Raw genomic sequence first — 21,521 nt, 5'->3', positions numbered from 1 at the left:
GATAGATAGATAGATAGATAGATAGATAGATAGATAGATAGATAGATCAATAGATAGATGACACAAGATAAGTTAAAAATGAATGAATGATATCTAAATATTGAAATTTCTGGATGATTGAGGAATATATTGGGAAAAAGAAAAAGGGAGAGATGGAATGGGATAAATTATCTCACATAAAATAGGCAATAGAGAACTATTGGAATGGAGGGGTAAAGGAGGTACATGAGAGGGAATGAGGAAACCTTACACTCATTGGATTTGGATTAAGGAGGGAATAACATACAATTACGTATTTTACCCTACAGGAAAGTAATGGGGACATGATGGTGTATGGGGAGATGATAGAAGGAAGAACAAATTAGGGGAGGTGGTAGTCAGAAGCAAACAATTGAAAATGGGCAGGGTCAAAGAAGAAAATAGAATAAGAGGGGGATGGGATAGGATGGAGGCAAATATAGTTAGTCTTTCACAACATGACTCTTATGAAAGTGTTTTGCATAGCTATACATGCATAACCTATATTGGATTACTTGCTTTCTCAATGAGGGTGGGTGAGGAGAGAAGAAGGGAGAGAATTTGAAACTCAAAGTTTAAAAAAAATGTTAAAATTGTTTTTACATACAACTGGGAAAGAAGATGTACAGGCAATGGGGTCTAGAAATCTATCTTATCCTAAAAGAAAGTAAGGTGGAAAAGGGATGAAGGGGGATGATAGAAGGGAAGGCAGACTGGGGGAAGGGTATTCAGAAGACATACCATCTCAGCATGGAGGATTGAGAGGGTACATATGGGAAGAAAATATGGAACTCAAATCCTTGCAGAAATTAATGTTGAAAACTAAAAATAACTTAATATTTAAAAAATTAAAATGCAAAAAAATCATTCTTAGCTTTTGGACCATCCAGAAATAGATGGTATGCCTATAGTTTGCTGGCCACTAGATATGACTATTCAATGTTGAAACAATTGTGAAAAAAATAGGTACACTAATAAATTATTGGTGGAGCTATTAAAGTAGTACAAACTTTCTGGAAAGAAATTTGGAATTATAAATATTAATTGGTCACAATGTCTATACTCTCTGACCTACATATCCCACTATTAGACTTAAAGTCACTAATAAGAAGAAAGACATCATATACACCAAAATATTTATGGCAACACTTTTGAATGGAATGAAAAGTTAATGTGACAGAAAAAAAAAACATTAGTATTATCAGTATAAGGAAGTATTGAAAGACTTATATGAAATGAGGAAAAATTATATAAGCCGAGCCCCCCCCAAAAAAATCCCAATATGTTTTGTGACTTCAGCAATGCAAATGGAAGGAAATGACCACATAATAATAGTTTAACAAATGAATGTACAAAATTTACAAGAACAAGTTTGACCTCAAAGATAGGAGAAAATACCTACCCTCATTACTTTTCAAAATTGAGAATTTAACCGTTTGATGGGTCCCCAGTTTTGGAATAATGCTATGGCAGGTTTTCTTTTTAATTGAACAGGTTCTTCTGATTTTTTTTCTTCTTCCTTAAAAAACAATTTATAAGTAAAAGTTTTCTTGAAGGGTTTAAAGACAACGGATACAGGGGAAAATTAAGTGAAGTAAAGACAAAAGATAATTAAATTTATTTTGAAAAAATTAGGTATTCATGTGAAGTAAAGTAAGGTAATGGTGGATTATGTGTATAAAGAATGAGTTATTAAGACTTTCATCAGACATAGACTTAATTTTAGATCTTTCTGTTTTAAGAGCAGCACTATAAATGGCTACCATACATAGTTGTAAATCCTTGGGAAACATTCAAAACTCAATAGCTGAGGGGTCACTTATACCTAATACATATTACTTAGTTGATATAACTGTTGAATTGAATAAAATATGTTTGAAGGAAAATAACTTGAGGTCTAACACATTCACGAGCGTCTTTTCTTTTTTTAACAAGGAAAGAGAGAGGTATTTATTCTGCCAATATAAATGAAATATATGATATTGCTAGAAACAATTACTAATTAATGAAGTAGTTAAAGCAATTTCAGTTAGAAGACTGCTTTCCCAGTTGCTACTAGTTGCCTGCCTTCTTAGTTTGTGATTTTGGCTGTATCAATAACAAATATAGTTTATGGCTTTTACCAGCAAAATATTTATGTCTGTACAAATTGCTGTATTTCACATATATTGGCTTGCACAAGAGTGTTTATTTTTTTCTTGTAGATCATATTGATTTTTTCTAAAGATCTAATTGTTTCTCTCTCTACTATTCATATTCTTTATGTGAAAACAAATATAAAGCTTCATCTACTTGGTAAATAGGTTTACATATATCAAAGGACTCTTCTTGCTTTTTTCACCTACATCATGTCTATTAGGAAAATGTACTCTAAGAATTTCCTTCAGCTATAGAGTGACTTCTCTCTCTCTGTGTCTCTCTCTCTCTGTCTCTCTCCATCTCTCTCTCATACATGTGCAAACATCCATCCATAAATATGCAATATAGGTAAGTTTGTAGATATATATTTACATATGTGTATATATATAAACTGTAAAATATGTAAATAATATATGTATATTATATAAACACATTGATATGCATATCAAGATATAAATATAGACATTGATGTAGATATAGATATTCTATAACTGTACACCAGATATCAATTTGTACAAAACCCCTCTTTTCAACTTCATCATCCTTCCTTCATTAATATTATTATCTTATCAAAATAGAATTGTGAGTTCATTCAGTTTACTCAGTAATCATTATTTCTCTGGACTCAATTTATTGTCCAACCCTTGAAAAGCATAAGGAGATCTGTAAATGTAGCTAATATGGGTGTTTCCTCACATATTGATCTAGAGAGTGCACAGATATATTCCCTACCTTATTAGTAAATTATCTTGTTAGGAACAAATGCAGGTAGTATTGCATACTGGTTATCATTCCCTTTTAAATGCATACTCCTAAAATAAATCAAAGATTATTTGGATGATCACTTGAATTTTAGAAGATACCATGTTTAAGCATCCAAAATAGATTAACCTTCAAAGTTCTCCTGCTTTAGTTTATAAAAATTACAGCTAGAACATCTATTGCCCCCCAAAAAAATTAATGGCAAAAATCAAAATGATTTCTTTTTATTTTAAGACATGATGAAGGGATCTAATTTCTCCTTTTCTAAATATATTTGCCACAATGTGTTTATTGATAGTTACCTAAAATTCTCAGGGTAAGGTTTTAGCTTCTAGACATACTTTTATCCCTGCCTTCAGTTCTGCAACAGTCTTGAAATTGCCCTGCTCCATTTCCATCACTAGAAATATCTCTTTTTCTCAGTGTACAAGTAGCTAGTATTTTATAATAATAGTTATTGGTTATATAGCAATTTACAAATATTGCCTCATTTTATCTTCTAAACAATACTGGGAGATAGGTGGTATTATTTATCTATTTTACAGATGAAAAACCTGAGGGAAACAGGGGGGTAATTAACTCTCCCAAGTTCACACAGCTAGTAAGTACCTGAAATTATATTTGTATTCAGATGTTCCTGACTCCAGATCCAATGTTTATCCACTGTCACATCTAGCTAACTCCATATCTCTAATCCACTTTTTCACCACCACCATCTATAATCATTTCTTTTTGACATTTTGACTTCTCAGTGCCTCTTGCTACACTACAATAAGCCACCTAACTCTGTATATGCTGGCAACTTTGATCTTTATTTTGACCTCTGCCCTGATATTCCCTACCCTAATGTACAACCTAGCTACTCTCCACACACATCCCCAACTCTTTCTCTGAGAACTCTTTCAGATCACCAGAATTATAAATCTATGAATTTGAGAGCTGAGACATCAGTGATCATCTAATCTAATCTATGCTTAATTGGAATCCTAACTCTGGCTTATCCTATGAGTCATATTTCAGCTTCTGCTTAAAGATCTCCAAGAATAGGGACACCAATGTCTCTGGAGATATCTCATTTCCATTGTAGGATGTTGTTGTTCATCATTTTAGCCCTGCACAACTGTATTTTGGGGTTTTCTTTACAAAGATATTGGAATAATTTGCTATTTCCTTCTCCAGCTTGTTTTGCTAATGTGGAAACTGAGGCAAAAAAAGCTTAAGCAATTTGCCCAGGGTCACACAGCTAGTAAGCATCTGAAGTCACATTTGAATTCATGAAGATTAGTCTTCCTGATTCCAAGCACAACGTTCCATCTACTATGCCACCTAGTGGCTCCATTTTATTATAGCTCTAAGTATAAGTGAGTTTATCTATTATGTAAGTTATACCCATTATTCTTTATTTAGCTCTGAAGAGGAAAAAACAAAAACAAAAATCAAACAAACAAAAAATCTATTCATTTCTCCACATGACATTCCTCAAGATACTTAAATATAGGTCTCATATTTCTTCCCCTACCCCAAACTCATTCTTCTTTTCACTCTCATTTTAGAATCTATGTCATCTATTGGGTTAAATATCTTCCCCCATGTGTTCATCTGAAAATTTGATGATAATACCATCAATTTCTTTATTCCAAACATTGAAAATAATTTTCTAAAGCCAAAGAACAGGTTACTGGAGTATTACACCAGACACTTTCTTCCATAATTAGATCAAACCATTTACAACTACTCTGAAACTCACCATCCAACCAAGTCTTAATTCCTTAGGTAGCTAAGAGGCATAGTAGATAGTGAACTAGGTCTAGAGTCATGTAATGGGAATGCAAATTTGGAAGATCTTCCCTGCCCCTAGGTTAAAGTGCACCTGGAGCCTGGGGTGGGAGGCTTGTTTTTCAGTAGATACTTTTTGATTGGCCAGTGGGTCCAAAAGGTTGTTACATTCTCTGAGCCAGGAGAAGGCTATATAAGCCCTGATGTGAGGCTTTGTTTTGGGGGCTCACTTTGAGAAGTGTTCTGTGATTTGATCTGTATTCTGGGAAGCCATTGTCCAGGCACCCCCCCCCCCCGCTTTGTAAAAACCCAGATGTTGACTGGGTATGGATGTAATGGTTGGACAGTTTGGAAATCTGTCTACTTGATCTGTTTCTGTCTTGATAATTCTTCCTGTATATTTTGAAGTTCAGGGTGCTGACCTTTTCTCCTGAACAAGGTAAACGATATATGTCTGACTGATTAAAGTAAGCTTGTTAACCCATTTTGAGTTGCTTTCCTTTAATAAAGCAGATCCAAGAACCTGTATGGGCAGCCACCCTGAGCACGCTTGGGGTGCTTGCTGCTACAAGTCAAGAAAACATTGAGTTTAAATACATCCTCAGACAAAAAACAAGCTGTTTGACAGTGAGAAAGTAATTCAATTCTATTGTTCTTACTATTTTTTTAAATTAAATATCACGGATTAGGGGTGGCTCAGTGAATAGGGCAGAGATCCTGGAGTCAGGAGGACCTGAGTTCAAATCTGTCCTCAGACATTTAGCATTTACTAGCTGTGTGACCTTGGGCAAGTCATTTAACCCCATTTGCCCTGCCTTCTCCCCTCCAAAAAGACAAAAAAATAATCAGGGATAATAGTTATTTCCCAAGATTGGTTTGAAGAGCAAATGAGATAGTATTTGTAAAGTACATAACATATTGGGTGCTTAATAAAAACTTGTTCCCTTTCCTTTTTCCCACCTGAATGTTCAATTATCTAATCCATATCTCTCCAATTTATATTCATATATTAGTTTAGTAATATTCAAAAAAGGAAATGAGATCAGTATGTCATCTACTGTTCTATATGAATTTATGCTTTTTTGGTAATAAATACTTTTCTTTCTAGATTCACCAACCTATTTTTAAAAAATAATTCCACAATTTTCCTCAGGAATAAAAACCAAGCTCACTTTGTTCTTTTCCTAAAATAAAGAAACATTTACTATTCTCCAATCTTATATTTCTCCAATTTTTTTTATTTTTCAAATATTACTGAGAGTGGTTTCGAAATAATATTTACCAGTTGTTTCAGTACTCAAGAATAGAGTTTATCTGTGACCACATGACTTGAATTTATCAAGGTCAACCTGGTGCACTCTTACTTATTCATTCTTTTCTACACCTCAATTTCTGTAAAAAAAGGTATGTTAATGAAGTTTTTTGCACTTCTCCAATTCCCCTTTTATAAAAATTACTTCTCTGTCCACCACTTCTTTTTATTTGAAATATTACTCATTAGAGGAGAAACTTCTTGAAGGGATAGAATGCCTCATTTTTGTAATTGTAATCACACTGTGTAGTATTCTGCTGGCACATGCAAAGTACTCAATATTTATTTATTCATCCTTTCAAAGGAAAGCTTAACTAAGACATCCTTCATAGGTTGTTTTTTTTTTCTTTTTTGCTCCCTGGTGCTACTGGTCCCCCCCCCCCTGCCCCCATCCTACATTTAAGTGTATTTTATTTGCTGATATTTTACATACACTTGCATAATAATTGCTACCCCCTCAATATGGCCCACAACAATAATTGTAAGTTTTGAAATAAGGTAAATACCCTCATTAGTAAAATAACCAAACCAATTTTTTTTCTAAATAAAAATATAGCCCTTATAAATGATTTCAAATCAAATTAAAGAAGGAAGTCATGACAATGACATAAGTAGTATTTCTGATTTTCTCTTAAATAAATTTTCGTAGGCTGTTGTCCATTATTTTAGTATAGAACAAATTATTCCCTAGGTGGTAAATCTTAAAATCTTTTTATCTCAAATTTAGAGAATGACTCATGATGTCCTGAATGATTCAGATAAACACATGTCAATGTAGCAATATTAAGTTGGCAATTAGATACCTCATTGATAGCATGAGCTCTAATTGGCAAAAATAAAAAAGACCTTTTTAAGTTAAGCAGAAGCAGAGGTTTTATTCTGCAATTGTTATACTATTAGGAGAATATCACATCTACCACTGATCCATGAAATCATCATCTTAGAATCTCAATTGAAAGAAAATTCAAAGACCACCAAGTTCAGTCTCAGGATGGGAATACTTTCTACATTATTTCCCAAAGGAGATTATCCAGACTTCACTTAAAAGACTTTCAGTGAGGGAGAGATCTTTACCTACCATTAGAGGGCTATAACTTTTAGTAAGGTTCCATCACATGGGAACTAAATCTTTCTTGTGTTAATATTATCTCCATCACTTGATAAGGACACTCTTGAGCTTACTAATTTTCTTCCCAAAACATGGGTTCCATAACTTAACAAATATAGACAGATTATGAGAATACACAGAGAGACCATATCATTTTCATTTTGGACTATACTACTTAATGAATCCCAAATTAGCTTTATTTGTCTGTCATATCATTACTGCCAAATCTTATCAACTTACAATACACCAAAACAAAAGAATGTTTTTAGAAACCACGAGCTAGCTACCCTCCCCCATTTGAAATTTTGGTTTTGATATTTTAATCCATATTAGAGAGATTTTAAATTTATCCTAGTTAATTACATCCAAATAGATTCAACCCAATATTTTTGCCTAAGATATTTTGGCACCTTGACACTCTCATATAGCTTATTCATTCCATTCAAGTTTTTGGTATCTGAAAATTTGATAAGCATTATACACAATCCTGCCTTTCTTAAAATAATTGATAAAGAGTTTAAAATGTATTCCCATAACTTCTGAAAATTAATTATTAAGAGTCAGTTAAATAACTTAAAATTGTATATATAAAGACAAGCTTATTATTTTTTTTTTAAAAAAGGTCACATATTATGTCTTGGTAATTCTTTAAAACTACACTGAATTAACTCCCTTCTCCATCACACAAAAAATAAATAAAGAAAGAAAACTCAGTAATTGACCATTGAATCATAATGTCCCTGCAAAATAAATTCTATTCTGTCAAAATGCAGAGGCAGGGTCATAATTATTGGAAAAAACAACATATTACACTCATTCAGGATTTGATTGATTAAGTTTTTTTTTTCCTCTTAAAGGTGATCTTTTAAAAAAGAAGGTTAGTACACATTAGTGAGAATGCCAGAGAAGCAAAAACTTTACTTACCAGTTAAACATTTTTTGCAGAGATTATTTCAGTGGTTGTTCCTGCCATGGTCACAATATATTTATAAATCTTAAGGGAAAATTATACCATAGGAAAGACTTAAAGATATCTCCTATGTAAAAATGTTATCAAATAGCCAAAATATGAATTAAAATCTGACCCAATTATCATTATATGGTTATATGTAGGAATACTAAGTAGGTAGTTCTGACCTTGCATTCAACTGAATTTAACCGATTTTATTAAGTATTTACTAATAGAAAGATATTGTGGGAGGAAATGAAAATATGAAGCAATCCCTGTAATCAAGGAAGTTAATTCTCTTGGAGGAAGCCAACATATACACAGGACATCAGAAGAGAAAGAGGACATTCACCGATGGAGGACATGAGGGAAGGCTAACCAGATAATATGGCCCCTAATCTGAGTAGTAAAGGAAGAAAATTTTCTATTTCTAGGTTATAGATAAGGAAAAACTCCCTCAGTTTTAGAAATTATATATATATATATATGGATATATATATAATATATATACATACACATATGTGTATAATTTAGAAGAGTATAGAAGTCTTCTAAATTCAGAAGAAATAAAATGATATGAGCATAGGGAGGGGAGAGGACAAGGGAGAGATATTTAGAAGTGAGGGCAAGGGAATAGGTAAAATAGGGGTAATAGAAGGGTGTTTAGATTTATGGAAATGGGAGGATAGGGGAGGGATTCTTGGAAGGGGGCAGGCAAGTTATAGGAGGGCAAAGTAGTGGGTGGAAGTAAAGCAGAGGAGGCTGAAGGAATAAGAAACAAGAGATAGGCACATACATAAAAACAAAGATTAGGAGTAGAATAGGTTTGGGAAAGTCTATATATGTTGTATATATGTATATGTGTATGTATATATATAGCTACAGAGAAATATATTTAAACTTTATTGTAGTCTTCTGGGGAGAAAAAGAACAAAGTAAAAAGAAGTACACAGCAGAGTACAAAAGAAAGCTCATGAGGAAGAAAAGATGGACAATTCTCAACACAATAAGTAATATTTGTCATATAGACTTTCTTGAAATGGAAATTTATTGTTACATATTTTGAGCCCTCTCTTATGTTCTGCTATACATATGAAATGTTATTTTTTTTCTTTTTAACTTTGTCTTCTAGTTCCAAAATTTAACTTTATGACATGTTTTTTGTTTCTTTTCTCTTTTCTGCATTTGTGTTCTGGCATTTCAGGCTAAAATAAAAATTTGAAAAAGAAAAAATATTGTAGGGAATATTTGTCTCTACTACGAAAATGATTGAATATAAAAATATCAGTGTTTCACTCTGATTTATATTCAAATTGTTCAGCAACATTTTTTTTCCTTTTTTAATTTAGCTTTCTTCTAAATCCAAGAATTTATAGAGAGCATTAACCAAAATGTCATAAACTCCATGCTCTCCAACATATTGTGTACCTCAAGAGAAAATGAAGTAACATTAATAGGAATCTTGACTTAAGGAAAGGTCATATCATGTTAAAATACAATTGTAGATTTTAAGATTCTACTCCATTTAATACAGGACAACAATTACTTGATTCTCTAAAACTTTTCAATTCCCTCTTTGAACATACCTCTCAAGGATTCAAAGATCCTATAAAATTCCCTATAAAATACAATTATTTTAGGTGGTACTAATACGAATCAGTTTATGGTATTGAGGAAGCTACTTTTTGGTTACTATTCTCAATTCCCATGCCTTTGCTTTTATTCTTGTTCTTTTTCATACTTTCCTGATGGATGATCTTGGCATCTTCAATGACTAGCCAAGCTCTAAGCACTCCACATCACCTGTTTTAGTCACTTGCATGGCCACTGGGGGGAAAAAAATTGTTTGCATCCACCTATTCCACCAGGGGAAGTTGTCATATGCTTGGAGTAGAGGCTAATTAGCTCCCCTTAACATCATTTAGCCCATCTGCTGAGGGACTTTTGCCAAGGTGTGGGTACTTCATCCCGGGGTATCACCAGTCCTTTAGAAATTTGTCTTGCCACTGGATTTTAATGACTCTGGAACAGAGATCGAGACTGGCAACTTTGTCAAGACATCACTCCATGATGTCATCATTTTTTTTAAACAAAGGATGAACAATAGCAATATTACTAATGGAGAAAAAATTAGAAAGGACTTTAGCCTAGAGAAATATTTTTTTCTTTTTAACCATTTTTATTTATTTAATTATTAATTTATGGAATAAAACAAATATTTCATTGCATACTATAATTTTAAAAATGACTGTACATGAAATTACAAATATATTATGTACAGTTTGCTCTTCCTTTTAAATATACAATAATGTTACTATATAAATTTCTTTTTCTTACCTCCCTTTATCTCTAGAGAAAGCTACCATTAGATATAAGTATGTGCATGTGTAATAGACATATATACATATATGTGTGTATAGATGTATATGTATATACACTATATACACACACATATATAAATCATTCTATACATACCTCTATTTTCAGTTCTTTCTCTGAATATAGATAAATCTTCTTTCACATATCCTTTATAATTAATTCATGTATTTGTAATAGTAAAAATTACTCATTCACTCAAAGTTGTTCTCAAAACAATATTCCATTTACTATATACAGTGTCTCTTGGTTCTGTTCATTTAACCTTTCATGACCATGCAAGTCTGTCCATGTTTTTCTAAGGTCATCAAACTCATAATTTCTATATTGTAGTATTCCGTCACAGTTGCATACCGCAAATTGTTCAGACATTCCCCAATTGACAGGTATGTCCATAATTTACAGTTCTTTGCCACCACAAAGTGAGCTGCTATCAATATTTTAGTACATACAGGCTATTTTCTTATTTATTTCTTTATGTTTTAATTAAACTAAAGAGATTTGTACAATATGCTTCCACAATATTTTTCATTGTTTTACTTACTTCCCTTTCTGAATTTAATTTGTTGATATTAAGAACAAAACTTATTTTATATTTCACCAATGAAATATCCCCTGTAGACAAATATTTTCCCAATTGACACTGGTCTGAAACTTGTCTCTGTATATTCTATTATAACTTTATCTTATGCAGTAAACACATTTAAAAATTCTAATAGATTTGAAAACTCAGCTTGTCTTTAATTATAGCATATAGTGCCATTTGAGAAGCACGATTCATACCTGAAAAGGTTATGGAGTCTGAATAAGCTATAATTAATTCATTTAGGGAAGGAAATGCTATCATATCTGTTTAATATTCTTCAAAACAAATATTGCACACATTTTCAATTTTTTGTTATTACAGTGAAGTCTCTGTTCTCACTCATGGGCACTCTATTGGACTGTCCATTGGTATTATATTTAATTTCATCTAATGTATAGGTTCTTCCTCTTGGTTCCTCAGTTTACTAATCTGTTAAAAGAAGTAGCTGGAGTACATTATATCCAAAGTTACTTCCAGTTCTTAATCTCTGATTTTTTAATGGTAACTCTTTTGGAACCTTGCCCTTAGCCTCAGGGATATTTCAGTTCTTGTATTATTCAAGCCCAAAGCTATATCTAGCCTAGCAGCAAGAATTCTTTAGGCAGCATCTCTCTTTTGAACTCATATTTAGTCTCTCATCTTATAGTGGTAAGTCCTTCAGGCCATATTTGTGTAGAGGTGAATTATTCCTTTAAAATCCCATCATAGCTCAGGTAGATAGCATATGTCCCTATAGATTACTGTGATATAGAAGCTGTGATTAAGGGGGAAATAAACAGGGATGATTGGAGACTAGTGTTTTGCATTTGCAATTAAATTATTCTTCCCCCAAAATAGCATAATAGATATAGCAATTTATAGTTAGCCCAAATTATCTCATTTCTCTATGATCAACCTAGAATTGAATCATAGAGAATAAACTATTTTTCTCTAATAAGTTAAAAGGAAAACAAAGTGAGCTTAGTCTGGCTTATTTGGGCTCAATGGGCATAGAATTTAGGTTTATGGGCATAGAGTTCTATGTTGTACATACAAAAAACATAGCTGTAACAAAGGGATTTTCTATAGCTAATTCCTCAATGTATAATTCAGAACAAGCTTCCTTGGCTGTTATCTTGTAATGATATTTTATTAATACATTTTTATGGTTTAGCAATTCCAATTTGTCAGTTACCTGGCAACCATTACTGCTTTTTAATTAGGTTGTAGATATTCAAAAGTTAGTTTCATAATCTATATCTCATTCATATTTTAAGAAGTCAGTAAATAAATAAACGTTTATTAATCACCAGTCATTATGCTAAGCATCAAGGATGTAAAGAAAGGCAAAATAAAGTTCTTGCTTTTAAAGGGTAAATTGGAAATAACCAACAAAGAGAAGGTACAAGAATTTTGGAGGGGATTAGGAAAGGCATCCTGCATAAGTCGTAATTTTAACAGCAACTTGAAGGAAGCCAGGAAAGCCAGGAGGTAAATAGGAGGATCAGGAGCTTTACAGTCATAGGTGAATGTCAGTGAAAATGCCAAAAGTGAGAAGATGGAACATCTTGCTTGAGGAAGAAGTAAGAGAGCAGTGTCATTGAATCACTAACTACTTGGATGGTAAGTGGTGTGGATTAGAAAGGTGGGAGACAGGTTATAAAGGACTTTTTACACCAGACAGAGGATTTTATATTTGATCCTAGACGTAATAGAGAGCCAGTGGAATTTATTGAGTAGGGAAGTGACAGAATCAGACCTATGCTTTAGAAAAATCACATGAGAGGCTGAGTAAGGGATGAACTGGAGCAGGGAAAACGTGTCAGGCAGACCAACCAGCAGATTGTAGTAAAAGTCCAGGCTTGAGTTTATGATGGTCTACTTGAAGGAAAGTGAGACATAATATGAGCCAAAGAGGAATATTTGAAAGATGTTATAATCAATAGTGCTTGGCAACAGACTAGATATGGGATGGAAAGGAGAAACAAAATGAGGAACCCAGCAAGACACCTAGGTTGTAAGTGTGGGTGAGTAGGAGGATCCAAACAACCTCTAGAGGAAAGCAAGGATGATAAAACACTCTGGGGAAAAAGATTTAAAGGTCAGTTTTGGACATGCTGAGTTTAAAGTATCAGTAAGACATCTAATACAAGATGGCTACTAATCATTTGGAGATATGAAACTAGAGATCATATTAGGATGGGATTGGTAGATTTGAGAATCATCAGCAGAGATGAAAATTAATTCCAAGGCCAATGTGATCACCAAGTGAAAGAGTATAGGGGGAAGCAGAGAGTGGACAGGGAGAGATTAAAGATACAAAAGAGTGGTAATAGAAAAGGGGGAAATCTGTTGATGAAGACAGAATGAAAGGGCATCACTTTTGTATGTAAAACAGTTTGCCTTGGAAAGTAGAAGAGTCCCTTCAATATGTGAGACAGAGATGAAGGAGGGGAGCCAAAGACATTTGGTTTAATTGAGATGGGGAAGAGGGGAGAAGAGGGGATTTGTGGTGAGTGGACTAAGAAATGAACATTTTACATGGTTTACTAGCAGGATAGTTTATTCGTCTCTGAGAAGGTAGTGTTTAATTTTATCAAAAGTACAAGAAAAGCTTGGAGATGTAGGAATCTTGACTTAGGAAGAAACAATCCAAGATGCTTTCATGATTCCTTGAAGGATATTTATGGGTCAAGACCTATGGTGAATTTCAACTTCACAGTGCTAATAGAGCCACATTGATTAGCAATAAGAACATAATGCTGGAGAGATGGGCTGGAAATTTCCATAGGGTTCTCAATATACTGTCAATAACCAACACTGATGACATTGACCATATACCTCACATTGAAGTTAATCCCTCTGTAGCTGAACTTCCAACTGAAAAAGAGATTTTGAATATCATGATGATCCTCTCGTGTGGCAAAGTGTCTGGTGCTGATTCTATTCCAATGGAGATTTACAAAGCAGGAGGTTCATTGCTTATACAAAAGTTGGCTAGAATATTCCAGGCTATATGGTAAGAGGAGGTTATCCTCTAGGAGGTCAAGAATGTCTCCATTGTTCATCTCTATAAAGGAAAAGAAAAAGGGTTGTCCAGTGACAATCACAAAGGTAGGATGCATCGCTCTCTCTTTGTCATTGCCAGCAAGATTCTTGCCAGAGTCCTCCTTAAGAGACTGATCCTTCACCTGGAAGATGGTCATTTACATGAAAGCCTGTGTAACTTCAGAAAGGGCTGAAGGACTGAAATATGGTGTTTGCTGCCTGATAACCACAGAAGAAATGAAATTGATCTAAGACCTTTGATATTATCATTCTTGATGGCTTATAGAACATGGAAAAATTTTATTGCCCAGAGTTCAACAGTATTGTAACTCAGTTTCAGAACATGTATGGTTCCATGAGTTCTGGATAATGGAGGATATTTTCATGCTCTCCCATTCACCAATGGTGAAATAGGACTGTGTGCTTTCTCCCATACTTTTTAACATGATGTTTTCAATGATGTAATCAGACACCTTCAAAAAGGTCAAAAATGTCATCAAGTTCACCTACCACACTGACAGCAAATTATAAACTTGAAAAGGATACAAGGCAAGACTAAAGTGAAGGGGAAACTGGTGTGTGACTTTTTGTTTGCAGATGATTGTGTCCTCAATGGAGCCTCTGAAATGGAGATGCAAAAAAGTATCAATCAATTGTCTGTTACCTGTGCTAATTTTGGCCTAATAATTAATACCAAGAAAACAGATGTGCTCTAACAGCCAGCACCACATTATCCATACATGTAAATTTCAGTTACAGCAAATGGAGAAATTTTTAATACTGTGGATAAGTTCACTTACCTTGACAGTATACTTTCCACAAATACACACAGATGAGGAGGTTGGTGCACATAATGCCAGAGCGAGCTCAGTGTTCAGGAGACTCTGAAGGAAATTGTGGGAGAGAAATGTTAGATTGCCTATCAAGCGAGGATCTACAGAGCCTGTTTGATGAACTCATTCTTATATGCCCAAGAAACATGGATAGTAATAATAGCGTTATGGCAAGAAATTGAATTGCTTCCATTTGAATTGTCTTAAGAAGATTAACATGACTCAAGCATGCTCCTGTTTGCAGCTCAAACCAGGGAAACTGCGAATATTTTAAGTATCATTATTAGCTCCTGTCCCCCGCGATTTTGTGATCAGCAAGGTGGCCTCCACGTTCCCCAAGTGACTTCTCCACTTTTACCCACCTATGGATGACAGACACTTCCCAGGGAGGTTCTGGAATTGCCTTGGTGGTGGACTAAGCTGTGACTTCGTCCAGGCCTGGACCTGAGCAAGAATTGAGGGCTGTTGGGGGCCAGGGTTGTCCAGACCCGACATGAGTCCTCCATTCTGCTGCATCTGGCAGCAGCGAAATTCAATGAGAAGAAAGTTGACTCATTTCATTTTTTCATTCCTATTCTTCCCTTCCATAGTTACCATTTTCCCTTGCCTCTTCTATATGAGATAGTTTACCCCATTCTGTCTCTCCCTATCTCCTCTCTTTATATTCCTATCTCACCTCTTAATTTCACCTTTTAAGTATGCCTTCCTATTAGATTGGTCCTGTGCCCTCTATGTGTTCCTGTACATATACATATACATATATATATACATACATATATATACACATATATGTATAGAAAAGTTTCATAAGTTATAATTATCGTTTTTCCATGTAGGAATATAAATAGTTAAACTTTGATAAGTTCAACATGATTTTTTTTTCCTGTTTACCTTCTCATGCTTCTCTTGCTTCTTGTATCTGAATGTCAAATTTTCTATTCAGTTCTGTTTTTTTTCAGCAAGAATGCTTGAAAGTCCTCTATTCCACTGAATGAATATATTTTCCCCTGAAATATGATACTCAGTTTTGCTGGGTAGGTGATTCTTGGTTTTTATCCCAGCTCCTTTGACCTCCAGAATATCATATTCAATGCCCTTTGGTACCTCAGTGTAGAAGCTGCCAGATCCTGGGGTATCCTGATTGTGTTTACACAATATTCAAATTGTTTCTTCCTGAATGTTTGTAATATTTTCTACTTAATCTAGGAATTCTGGAACCTAGCCATAATATTCCTTGGAATTTTCTTTTGGGGATCTTTTTCAGGAGATGATTGGTGGATTCTTTAAACCTCTATTTTGCCCTCATTTATAAAATATCAGGGCAATTTTCCTGGAGAATTGCTTGAAGGATGATTTCTAGGCTCTTTTTTGATCATGGCTTTCAGGTAGTCCAATAATTTTAACATTTTCTCTCCTGGATCTATTTTCCAGATCAGTGGTTTTTCCCATGAGACATTTCACATTGCCTTCTATTTTTTCATTTGTTTAGATCTGTTTAGTAGTATCTTGATTTATCATAAAGTGACTAGCTTCCATTTGCTCCAATCTAATTCTGAAGGAATGATTCTCTTCAGTGAGCTTTTGAGATTCTTTTTCCATCTGGCAAATTTTGCTCTTTAAGGCATTCTTCTCCTCATTGGCTTTTTAGCCTCTTTTGCCATTTGCTTTGGTCTATTTTTTTAAGTTGTTATTTTCTTCAGTCAGGTTGTTGACTCTCTTTTCATGATTTTCTTTCATCATTATCATTTCTCTTCCCAATTTTTCCTCCACTTCTCTTATTTGGTTTTCAAAATCCTTCTTAATCTCCTCTATGGCCTGTAACCAATTCATATTTTTCTTGGAAGAATTTGTTGCAGGAGTTCTGACTTCATTGTCTTCCTCCTGCTCGATGCTTGATCTTTTTTGTTCCCTAAAAAGGCATCCAAATTTGGACCACTGTGTTTGCCCTGCATCCCTTGTTTTCTCATGGTGCCACTCAGCCACTTGATTCTTGACCTTTTTGCCACAGTAGAACTTTGCTTTCAGAGAGGAGAGTTTTGGCCCAAATTACTGGGGTTTTCTCAGCTGCCTGAGCTATTAAATGGGTGCCCTTCAGAAGCCTCCTCTGGCTCTGGCACACTGGTCACACCCCAGGTCCTCCACCCAGAACAGGGTTCCAGATGCAAGCAGGTTAAAGCAAGAGAGATTACCCCTCAGACAGGTTGCTTGGTTCCCCTAAAATATGGAGGTCAGGAACTCTGAAGCAGCCATGCAGTCGCATGCCTCAGCCCCTTCTCACCCCAGGGGCAGAGACCAGACCACACTCCCAGACTCCCTGTTCCCAAAGTCCACTGACCTCTCACTTTGTCTTTGTCATTTATGGGTTGATAATTCTGGAAACCACCACAGATGCTGGTGGCTCTACTCTCACAGCATCCCTGTAGCTGTGGCTGGTTGGCTGCCTTGAGGCTAAAACCTCGGGCTCATGCAGGCCTGGGCTCTGCTCCCAGCAAGCTTTACTGGCCCCTTCCTGCTTGTCTGCCAGGCTGTCTTCAGTTTGAGGTTAGTTTCTCTCTGTCACTTTGTGGGTTCTGTAGCTCTAAAGTTGTTTTTTTTTTACAGTCATTTTTAACATGTATTGGAGGAAGAGGAGAAAGCAGGATCCCCATGGAAGTCCTGTTTCTATCTGTCATGTTGGCTCCACCTCCCCCCCCCCTCCGAGGGGATTTAAAGCCAATATGTCTCTATTGAAGAGGCCTGGGAAGAACACTTACACACAGCAATGAAGGTTGTTGAAAATCTACCAGTTGATATTACGGACGAAGACTTTAATAGATTATTTGCTAAATATGGAGAACCTGATGAAGTCTTTATCAACACGGACAAAGGATCTGGTTTCATCAAACTGGAATCATGAGCCCTGGTAAAAATTGCAAAAGCAGAACTTGCAAATAAACCCATGAGAGGGTGACAACTTCATGTTCATTTTGTCACACATGCTGCTGCCCTCTGTATGAAATCTTTCACCAAAAGGCATTGTTGAATTTCCTTATAAGCCAGCTGTAAGAAAAGCATTTGAATGATGCAGTGAAGGAATTTTTTCTTGACAAGAACTCCTTGTCCAGTCATTGTGGGACCACTTTAACAACTAGATGATGAAGATGGTCTTCCTGAAAAGCTTGCATAGAAAAATCCAATTTTGCTCAGCACAGCAAATTTGAGGAACTCCAGCAGCATAGAGGGAGAGAAGAATATGAAGACCCAAACAAAAAGCCACAATTTTAGATAGGAAATCCAGGCTTTCATTGCAGTTTGTTTATTTTCTTTTCTTGTTTAGACACTGATCTTTTTAATTCTTTCATTTTAGTAAGAAAGTTACATCTTTAGGATATTAGAAATTTATTGACCTAATATTTGTAAGTGGTCTGGTTAAGCGAATAAAATTATGTAATGCAGTGTTTCAAAAAGGGAAAAAATCTAGCTTTTTGTTTTTTGATGTGTAACATCCCTAAAGTTATGGCAGTGTACCTTGTGGCACTGAATTCCCAAAGTGCGCCATTTTTTTAATGTGCTTCAAATAAATAGAAAAAAAAACTAGCTATATATATTTGATCTTTAATTTTGCCATTCATGCTTCCAGCATATTAAGTAAGGGAATACACTTTGCAAGTTTAAGACTCTTGGCCTTTGAAAGGTACTTACCATTTGTGGGAAGATATATTTAGAGGCAAGTTTCCTTCCTCAAATGGTTCTAGTTTTAAAGAAGCAATGGTTACTGAAAGAATAGTAATTACTTGCTTGCTGTGCATTACACATTCTGCAGAAATGAGGATAAACTATCTTGAGTATTTTGGAGATGGTGATGTAACTTGAAGCAGAACTGTAAAACTTCTGTAGGAATATGTATCAAGATTATGTAATGAGTTTAAAAACTGTTACTGGGGGCAGGAAGATGGGCTGGCTGAGTTTTATTTTTAATAGCCCTATATATGATTTTTACCCTGTGCTTGGTAGTTTTTAAAGTTTGGGGAGGGGAGGGAATAGGTCATTTCACCCTTCCTTTTACCTTAAAACCAAACCCTCAGTAATGGCTTGTATTGACTTATGTTCCAAATTAAAGGCTGTTAAATGTGAAAACAAACAAACAAACAATGTTTCTGTTATTAAGGAGATGTGGTATACCTGAGGACACTGAATGACCTGAGTTAAAATTCAACCCAGACATAATGGGAGAGAAGGAAAGAAATTCCTCCATCAGCCTTTAGAGGGAGCTGGGTAAAGCCAGGGAGATGTGAAATTTGGGGGACCAGAATAGCCAGGAAAGGATTCACACATTGCTCTAACCACTGGCAGATGATTCTAGTATAGAGAAGATCTAGGTTACATGGCAATATAAGAGGAAAGACCAGGGGGACCCTCCTTTGAGACACAGGAGCAGCATGAGAGTTGAGGCAAAGGATTATGGGGTGGCAGGGAGCAGGAAACTCAATTAGACCTCCATATCATCACAAACCAAAATTCACCAACTCTTGGGGGGACAGGGTAAGGAAGGCCAAGCAGGTCTTATAGTTTGAGGGACTAGCCCTCAGCCATGTGGGCTAGGACATTGCTCACAACTAGTGAGTGAGATCCAGGGAGCTTGATGGCCCTGAGTAAGACAGGGGTGGGGGCATGCTGCTCCTGTGACAGTTGTCTTCCCTAATTCGATTTTATGCTGGATGGTTCAAACAGAGTGGCAGATCAGGGAGTCAATGAGTCCAGCAACTGTGAACATGCCTCCAATGATGGCACAGACAACAGTGAGGAGATGGGTAAAAGACCTTTGATTCTCTGGTTGACCATCATGGATGAGAGGTCATACAGCACAAATACTCCTGGGAACTCCTGGTCCCCAATCATCCCATTGGCAACTACCTCATGTCTTATCACAGAGAGCTGATTTCTCCTCAAATCTGTCTTCAAAAACAGCCAACAGGGAGAGATTGAAGAAAAATGAGAGTGGGGATGGTGAAGGGGAAAATCTGTGGAAGATGACAGAATGGAATAAGATTTATTTGCTGTGTAAAACAGTTTGCTTGGCAAGGAGAAGAACCCTTTCAATGTGTAAGGCAGAGACGAAAGAAGGGAAATTGCTGGAAGGCATTTGGGTCATGTGCAATGAGGAAGAGGGGAGAAGAGAGAACTCTTTGGTGAATGGCTTGAATTATTTCAATATGAGGCAAGGTTCTCAACTGATGTTGTGGGGTAAAAAGTAGCCAAGAGATAGGTTTGAGAAATGATAAAAATACTTGGAAGAGCAGTGGTAATGACCAGGAAAGTGAATGTATATAGGAAAGAAGACAAACTGATTTTTGGAGTGATCCAAGGATGAGACTTCGGAGGGTAAGAATATCAATATTATGATAAAGGGGCAAAGGACTCAAGAGAAGAGTGGAAGGAAGGAAAGAGGGGAGGAAGGAAGGGAAGAAGGAAGGAAAAAGGGAGGGAAACATTTAGTAAACACAAATTATGTGTCAAACACAGTAGGAATCATTTTTAAAATATTGTCTCATTTGATTCTCACAAGAACTCTGGAGGCAGGAATTGGCCCCATTTTAGAGGATAAAAATTGAAGTAGACAGAAAGCAAGAGACATGTCAAGGGTTGCACAGTTAATAAGGGTCTGAAGCTGTATTTGAACTCAGGTCTTCTTGATCTCAGGTCCAATGCTCAATCCAGTGTGCCTTCTAGTTGGAGGAGAAGGAGGAGGAGGAGGAGGAGCACAACAAGAACAAGAACAAGAACAAGAATCAATCCCCTTTTTCAAGGACCTCACATTGTAATGGGGAAACATCATGTAAATTACTAGGTATATGGAATGTATGTGTATATGTGTGCATGAATATATGCACATATGTGTTTATATGTATGTGCATATATGAAATGACATACCTAGTAATTTGCATGATTAATTTGTTCACATTAATTAATTTGGACAAATAATTTACACAGATGCCAAGAGAGACATATACATCCATACGCGTGCACACATACACACAACACACATACATACATGTGCATATGTACACACATGCATGGTTATATACGCATATATTGTCTCATTTGATTCTCATATGTGTGTGCATGTTATATACAAACATGTGCATACATATACATGTGTGTGCACATGCATGCATACTTTAATGCATACATACATGTAATCACAATGAAGACACTAGCAGCTGGGTAACTTGAAAAGTGCCCTAGAAAAGGTAGGATTTGAGCTGTATTGGAGGAAGACAAGGAAGCTTAGAGGCAAATTTAAAGAGGGAGAACATTTGATGAATGGGAGAAGCAAAACAGGAGATAGAGTACTGTGGGTGAGGAACGAATTGAAAGTGAATGGGTAAGTAAAGCAGTTATATCAGACCACTGAAAAGGTAATCAAGACGTCTGAGTTCCAGTCCCAAATACTGCCAGTTATTAAGGATGTGACCTTGAGCATTCACTTTACCTTCATGGATCCTTAGTCTCCCCATCTATAAATTGAGTGGGTTTAATTAGATTATCTCTTGGTCCTTTCCAGTTTTAACCTTCTGTGATCATAAATCTGCGTGATGACACCTTGGCCTTTTTCAGCATTAGTCCATCTACATAATATAGATTCACATTATTTT

The sequence above is a fragment of the Petaurus breviceps genome, unplaced genomic scaffold (genome assembly GCF_028583685.1).
Source record: "Petaurus breviceps papuanus isolate PSGF00001 unplaced genomic scaffold, PetGlider_PUasm1.0 41, whole genome shotgun sequence".
Lineage (NCBI taxonomy): Eukaryota > Metazoa > Chordata > Mammalia > Diprotodontia > Petauridae > Petaurus > Petaurus breviceps.
This window is presented reverse-complemented; position numbering follows the sequence as displayed.